The sequence below is a fragment of the Phalacrocorax aristotelis genome, chromosome 1 (assembly GCF_949628215.1).
Source record: "Phalacrocorax aristotelis chromosome 1, bGulAri2.1, whole genome shotgun sequence".
In the NCBI taxonomy this organism is placed as follows: Eukaryota; Metazoa; Chordata; class Aves; order Suliformes; family Phalacrocoracidae; genus Phalacrocorax; species Phalacrocorax aristotelis.
This window is the reverse complement of record NC_134276.1, coordinates 33,477,531-33,486,297: the sequence shown is the minus strand read 5'-3', so window position 1 is coordinate 33,486,297 and position 8,767 is coordinate 33,477,531.

Genomic DNA, 8,767 nt, shown 5'->3' with positions numbered 1-8,767 from the left:
AAACACTTTCTTCTCACTTCATTTAGTGAGTGATCTCTTGAACAGTGTTAAGTTTTAAGAGACGAGGCCTAGCTCCTGTAATAAATGTGCTGACAATACCTCCATTCTCCAGCTCCTATAAGAAGTTCTCCGAACGATGTGTAGCATTAGAGAAATTGGCTACCGCTGCTGTGCATGAAACCCACAGCTTCCAGTTCAGTTCTTGGCTCTGGGAACAGGCAGGGAGCAAGCATGAGTCTAGGCAGCAGATGGGGACATTGCTAATTGGTCTGTTTTGATGCTGGGCCATCCGCTGACAGACACTTCGCACTTCTCTCTTAGCAGTGATTTGCAATGTCAAAGAGCTACAGATATGGGAATGATAACAAAGAAGGTTAAAACAGCAATCACTTCAGTGCAGACAATCGTTTTTCTCAACTGTGCTAACCAAATTTGCTGCAGAACATTGCAAGGCAGCTTGGACTTGGCAGACTCTTTGCAGATCAAAAGATGTGATTTGTCCTTCTTACAGTGTCAAGTGGCAATGATATTAGGTGAGCGCCATAATTTCTAATGCATTTTTGCTGTTTTCTTAAAAAGCCTGGTGATCATTGTAAAAGCAGGGAAGCAGAATGGCCTACCATCTGTGCAAGAAAATACACTGGGTGAAAACCTCCATGAGAGCAGTGGTTCATAAACAAGGGATCAGAACTCAGTAACAGTTGTAAGTGTGGCAGAAGTTTCATTGCAAAAGCAGGATTCACAACCAGAAGCAGGAATAAAAGACTGCAGTTGCAGCTGGAAGAGAATTTAGGAGCATGCTGGAAACAGTGGAAAAGTCTGGGAGCTGTTCCATCAAACTGTTCCAGTTTAAAGAATGGCAACAGATCACAATCTTTATACTATGTAAAAATTCAACTTCCACATTTTCTTCTTCTCCAGAGATTACTGGCTACAGATCTTAGGATTTTTGCAGTAACAATTGCGGCTTTGTCTTCTGTAATGTCGCTGCCACATTTTACATGCTCTGGGACAGTGAATGACTGTGATTATACTGCTTTGGGGGAGGAATGAAATCAGAGATTCTGTCTGCCTTTCATTTTTGAGCAGAGTTACAGAGTTCTCTGTGTTTTTAAGGATTTTTTCTGTTTTATATTAAAATGAAAGAAAATTGAACTACTCATTACAGATCAGCCATTTACAACGCAGTAAAACAAACATTTTTTGCATGGAAGGGATATAAAATGTTGTCTCAAACCACCAGTGCCTAAAAAGAAGGAATTTTACTGTCCATGTGGATCTCACACGGAAAAATGTCACCCTCTAGAGGGTCAAGTTCTATCCTTTCATTGTTGATGGAGCTGTATATTTCTAAATAAAGGAAATCGTAATGGGAAATGCTGGCAGAACCGTCAGTGGAGTGCCTCCACACAAAAGAGAATTTGAAATTTAAAAGCCACTATTTTGCCTTGCCTTTTCTGAACATCACCGCCTCTATCCCAGACAAACATAGGAAGAAAGACTGTTTGCCGTGGTATTTTCAACAGAAAATGACCAGAAGTTACCTAAAATAAGTGGCAAAGATAGGCTGAGTGAAAACAGTGTCCTCATTTAAACCAGACACCCAGTTTTTACATGGCTAAAAGTGAGTTGCATTCATGCTGTATTTTAGCGGAAATAATCTGAAGCCCAGCTGAAGCTAATTGTGTTGGTTCCTTCTGCAGCACATAGAAAAAGAGAGTCACATCCACAGGGTGATTCATGCTACCTCTAACAGGCATCAGTTTTAGCATGCACACTGAATGTGCTTCTCAGTCCAAGAAGCCTAGATGATTAGCTTACATAAACTAATGCTTAAATGGCTAAATATTAGACAAGACAAATTCCGACACAGCCAAATGCAACATCTCTAGTGAAGGGCATCACCGCAGGGCAATTCTGATTTCTTAGAGCAATTCATTTCACTAAAACACTTACTGGAGGAGAGGGTGAATCGCCTCCTTAATGTACCTCTCTTTCACATAGGAAATCTATCTTATTTGTTTACATGCTTGGCATGGCCAAGGTTAGGCAAGAAGAATCCCACACAGACTCAGCAAGCTTTGCTGCAAGTGATCATCTGCCTTGCTGTGCATTCCACTATTAAGGGTCTCTCCGCCATGCTGGAGACACGCAGATCAGCTAACACATCACCCAAGTGCAGGCTGTGGAGGGAGGTGTTTTGCAGGTTAATTACTTGGAACTCCAGCACTGAAGAACTGCACTAGTGTATCTACTAAGGATCATCATTCCCAGCTGGAGTTTATTAGGCACATCTGGAAAAGTAAGAGAATTAATAGCTGTGAAACAGACCATTCGCTTTCACAACTGCTAAATCCCCACTGAAAAGGTACCCCCCCACTTGGCTATTGATTCCAACTAACTGTTAGGTTAAACAAACATGTCCTGAACTCTGCCTTAAGGACAACTGTCAGATACGAATGAAGAAGAAATAAAGTGGACGTGTATTTCACACCGGTAATTTGGACTCAATAGCCAAAATTTCCCTTTCATTATCTCTAACAAGTATGCCTCATTTTCCATTCAGGAGAGAAAAAAAAACCTCAACAAATATATTTCCAATCAAACAGTTCATCAGAATTCTCTGTTTTTCTATTGCATGTTTCTAAACTTTTAATTTTAGTATACTAGCACATGTTTTCTATTAACAGATCTTCTCTTTCTCATTTATCTTGACCTTCTATACATCATTAATTAAAGTTGTTAGCATCACAATATGTCAGCTCTTCTTGTGTTTCATTGCTTCTAAAAACAATGTTACATTGCTGTTTTTCTTATCAGCTGCTCTTTTACACTTTTATGACAGCTTTTGTGTTGTCTGTTTCCCAATGTACATTATTTTCCACACTTATGTATTAAAAGCAAACATAATTATTCTAAATGGTATCAGAAAATTAGAGCATTTGGGAAATACACTAATGAAAGTTCAACGCTCCCTTTGTATGAGAAAATTAGTACTCTTGAAGGTCTAATAAGCATGGTTAAGAATGTCTCTGGTGCCAATAACCTAAAAAGTAGTCAAAATCCCCTGTGCCATCAGCTAGTAATGTAACACCAAGAAAAAAAAGAAGTACTAAGAAAAAAAACCCAAACATCGCAAAACTATTCAAATGGAAAGCAAGCCATCTGCAGCTGTCTGGGCAATATGAAGGCAAAGTGAGTCAGATTAAGTTTTACAAGTGACAACTAAACTACCTACAGGTGTCACTGCCAATGTATGGTTCCTTTTCCAACTCCAGACTTATTGAAGCAAGTGGAGTTAGACTAGACAAAAGCTGCAGTAAATCAGCAACAGCTCCTACTTTTCAACAGAAAACCAAAAAGGCTTTGAAATTCTTAATTACTATATTTCTGAAAATGGAATAAGCATGCTCTGTAGCTTCTTTTTAGGTATAAAGGGAAAGGAGTCAAAACCACCAAAACATTGTGATAGCAACTGTAAGAACTGAAGTGGTGTTACGACGATTGTAATGAGTTACTTTTGATTTCATACTTTGATCTCCTTTGAGTAGTGAGGTGTTTCTTCGTTGTTTTGTGAGTGCTAATTGATGCAGTGCTGTGTTAAATCATTGTTATGCTGGTGTTGTTGAGCAGCAGGATGGATAATTGAATAATTACAAAGGAGAAGTTCATTAAAATGGGTATGGCTATAGAAATGAGATTTTCCAGCAATTCAGTGAGGGGGTGTGTACAGTTATGCAAACAATCTGTTGGAAAACATTCTTTTCCTATCTAGAAGACCAAATCTTTCGTGTGCACAGCTTCTCTCAGAAGCAGACCAGGAAATGACAACAACTGCACTGGGCTGACTTTCTTCTCCACATGCTACTGTGAGAATCTTTAACCCTGGTATGATTCAAAGTTCAGCCACAGAATGTCAATGAGAAAACTCTCTTCCACTTTGGACTTTCAAGCTATTTGTTTTCTAGCGCAGAAGACAGCAAAAGTTGAGTCCCATGATGGTTGAATACACCTGAGCCATTAGGTCACACAGTAAAGGAGTAACTGCAGTGTTGAGCTGCAACAGGATCTACATGCTACCTCTCCAGCTGACCTTACCTTAAAAAATTTGAGCAGCTATTGCTCCCTGTGAGGAAGCACTAGAGGTGCCATGAAGAAGAGAAAGATGTTCCATGGGAAATTGAGCATCAAACAATCTCATAGCTTAGTTCAAAGAATGAGTAATAAAAAGTAACCTTGTGAGATTCTACTGATAGTCGTAGAGTCAATATCAGGATCAGTACTTTAGATCTTTTGCACAGGTCTCTGTCACATGAGTTAATGCACACTTGACAGTAACGTAGGCTGTGATTCCCCAGCAACTGAGGCAAGAGGAGATTATCTGCTGACTGTGAAGGGTTTTTCAGACCTAGGAACCTCATGTTCCGCTATGCGCTCTGTAGCACAAAATGAACACAGGCTTATGTACTACTGGTCTCCCTGATTTCTTTTACTTCCACTAATTGCAGCCTGTATCTGTCTCCCATTCACATTCTCCTGCTGTCCTTGTCTAAGTTTATTACCTATGTTTTCAGATTTATCCGCATTTTCACAGGACTGCTCAGCACTTCTCTGGTCATTAGGTACTAATTTTAGTTACAAAGAAGAGACTGAAAATTCTCACTGATGCAAATATTACTGGCAACTGCTGAGGTAGTTCACATGACCAGAAGGCTAAAGGTCTTTAGATAAAATTTGTTTAGGGGAAGAGGTGAAAGTAGTGAATGATGTAGAGGTGGAATGATGGAATGATGTACTACAAAGACACTGCTAGCTGGTCTGTATATCTCGATAATTCAGAAACTAATTGTCAATGTGCTAAAACACAGAAGACAAGGAGAGAATGCAGCAGAGTGGGAAGGAGGGAGAGTCTTCATAAACCATGAAACCATACCAGAATTATTTCTTATGACTTGTCTGCAGTGAGAGGCAGACTGCCGGAGAGCAATTGTCTTGCCATGAGAGAATTCAATTTCAGAAATGTAGCATAGAGGTCACACAACTTATTAGAGTTTCTAAAATTATTCCTTGTGATCCTTTAACACAGAAAGTATTACTGCTCTCAATACAGGGTAACTCAATTATGGTCTCACTACGACGGATAGAGCTGTATTAATTCCTGGCCTGGAGTCAGTGAGGGATAACTGGAGATGATAGATGGGATTTTTGTAATGTAATTTTAATCATCTACCGTGAGTTTAGAACTCGTTGCCCTGGACGCCTTCTGCAGGCAACAGAGGGGAATGGGCACTGCTAGAAGGCAAGTCATGCCACCTATCTCAGAGCCCTACAGTGTTTCAGCTCACCTCTCCCCTCCATTGTCAATGCAAAGGGCAAGGCACCACCAAAATGTGAGTTACTAAATTCTAAATAGTGATCCAACACAGGCAAAGTGAATCCCCTGCGCAGCAGCTGATGCTGCAAAATGGCTGATTTCCCATGGCTGATGGAAATTGTGAGCAAAGTTGGTCAGGGAGAAGCAGACAGAAAAAAGCAAATGAAAAGTGAGAGTTCTATCACAGAAACTAAAAGGATGCTTAAAAAGAAAGAGTACTCCACGAAGAAAGAGGAAATCTTTAGAAAAGCCTACTGTGGTTCACTGGCAAATGGAAATAGGTGTTAGAACCAGCCTCCTACTGCTCCCCAGTGTAACATACAGAAAACATGACATTGAATGTAATATATAAATGAGAAGCTTACCGCCCAGGAAATCAATAGGGAAAGCTAGAGACATACAAAGAAAAAAATGTGGTCAATAAGACAATAAAGGGACAAAAAAAATGTTGAGCATTTACTAATAATGCCGTGTGGCTGCAGTGGCTTAAGGATATAGGGCTTGGATACATCTTACCTAACTTTAGACATCAGAGTATAGTTATTTACATCGGAGCTAGTGACTGTTCATTCCCTTTACAGTCAATTGAGAGAAATAGGACATTTTAGGGCACAATTCCTCTAATCCTAATGCAACTATATAAAGCAGTTCAAACGAAACATCCCCTAGAAGTGTTTCTTTCCCTCCATGACTATAAAGGAAGAACCAACAAATGTAACTGGGAAAAAACTTGAGATACCCAAGCTCTCCTCTGCCAAAATGTTTGCTTGTTTTTCCAACTTAATCAGTTAACCTAATACAAATGCATTCGCAATTAAAGAAGTCTTAGCAACAGTATGAACTCATAATTTGAGAGACGGTAACAATTTTAGTAAAGATGCATAAAAGGTAGATAGTATACGTGTGCTGCACCGGAGCAGTGCATTCCAATCCTTTAGTAACTGCGACAGATATGATAAAACCTGAGGGTAAAATATGAATCATGAGACACAGAGAACTTTTATCCAAGTTGGTTGAGAAGGCTGCTGGTCTACTGATGTAAATTTTATATGAATGTTAGAAAGTCATAATTCAATAGATTAGGATTCTATGCCAGTACTGAAAAAGCAAAAAGTTGTGAAAGTAGGTGATGACATGATGGCTAGCCTGAAACTGTCTTCCCTCTCCCCTCAAAAGCCCCTGCCAAAGTTCAATCCTTCACTCTGGAGCACGTAGCCATAAAATAAAACTGTAAATAGGGGTGAACAACTGACTGGATGTGCTATTTCTGGGCTTATCTCACACACATAGGCATTTAATTGAGTCTTTCAAATTAAGGGTAGTCACTCCAGGATCCTTTGTAATGACTGGAAAGAGCCAGCCTCTCCGTAAAGAGCACAAGAAGTGAATTGGCTGTGGGATGCCTCTCTCTTGTCAAGTATATTGGGAGCCTCAAGCAATGACATTCATACCTTATGTTTACACTTTCCAGAACATTGACCTCGAGACAGAACTGGAGTTTCAGGACAAAAGATTCAGCCCTGGCAGGGTTATTTAAGAAGCCTGAAAACATGGGTTTATATAATATGTTGTAAAACCACAACTGCCATCTATCGCCAGTTTTAGTCAGCTCTAAGTCTGACCTAATCTTTTTGAAATACATTTTTCAGCAAACAGCAGGAAGCCAATGATCTTAAACAGAATCGTACATACTAAGAAGAAAGTGTCCTGAGGAAATGTTTGGAGAAGACTGCTTTTAGCTCACAAAAACATTTTTAAAAATTATTTTTAAGAAAAAACGTGAAGTCCTTCTATTTGTAGTGGACTTTGCATTATAACTCGGATTAGAAGAGAAGGTCTGAGGAAATTTGCCAAATCCTTCATCTTTTAAAGACAGGTCAAGAATTAATAAATCAAATCCTCCACTTGTTGTTCGCAGTTGTAAGAGTTAGAACACTCAGCACCTCCTTTTCATCCTGCCTGTTCAGAAACAAAATAGCATTTATAAGTATTCATCATGTTCTGTAGAAATATTAACTATTCTCATGGTACGTATTATCTTCAAATCGAAACAAGTATGAAAGGTGCCTTTACCATGTAAAAAGACATTTCACCACTAGAGGGAACTATTAGACTTTATTGTCAGTGGGGAAAAAAGCAACGGCATTTCAAACTGTCGGCGCTAATTCCACTTCAGAAAAGGCTTCAAAACGTTGTTGAAAACACTGCAAGCGATATATTACCTTAATTAATATAATGTGTAGATGATAGAAGAACATGGAAGCTTTATGTAACATTTAGTCAACAAGTATCGAATACAATAAAATGAGAGATTAAGAAGTTTGCTGCTCTTGGAAACAGAGAGAATGTTACTGGATTATGTAAACATAGACTATGTTAAATTAAAAAGATACTGCAAAATGTAGAAACACTTATGTAATTTCCTACCAGGAGAAATCTCCGTTCAACACAGAGCACTGTCCTTTGCTTGTCATTGTAGCAACCATTTTCAATCTGAATTATATTTAGTGACATGATAAAGCTGTCTCCTCTGCTTTCACCCAGATGGGGAATGTGCAGAGCAATTACCTTTCTTTTTGGGGGTAGGGAGGGTAGAGATTTTGTTTGTTTATCTTGCTTTGTCCTTTGCAGTTTGTGGGGTTTTTTTTTCCTTCGTTCTTGTTAGGTCGCTGCATGTTGCTTCCTCTAAATGCTAGAAAAAGCCAAGTGAAAGAATTGAGTGTGGCACTTTAAGCCAGCTGTGAACTAGTTTTGCTTGATCCACGTTTCTAAGGCAGTTCATTGCCCTATCTTAACCCTGCCCCTGAAAAAGCGTTTGCCTCCTGCAAAGCAGACAATTAAAAGAAAAATATTTCAGAACTGCTTGGAATTCCTCACGAAGTCACTGCCTTGACATGACTCAGAGCTACAAGCTGCAGCCACATTTTAACAAAGGATCTAAGAATTAATTTGATAATGATATATTTGTGCATTTCAGAAAATTGGGTAAGAGTTCTGCAAGTTTTTTTTTCACCCTCAGCATCATTGACATACCATCAATGTACAGAGTGGCCATGATTTCTTCTTCCTCTGAAGCATCATGTGTGAACCATAGTAGAATAGCATGCACTACTTACTGTGACACCTGTGCACGCAGCTCTCTGCAAGTGCCGCTCCTGAGGGCCAAAGCACACTCTGCAACAGAGGCAAAGCAGCGTAACATTGGTGTCTCTCCCCAACCCACCTTCACTCTCCTGTCATGTATTGCATGTAGCCTTGATAAGAGCACAGATCTTAGCAGGCATGTCTGTATTATCTGACACATTTCCTCTGCTTCAGCATCTGCAGTTGTTAGGTCACGTGAAAGCGTTTCCTGTGGAGTGTCAGCTTACAGCACAGGGAAATCCTTCCCTT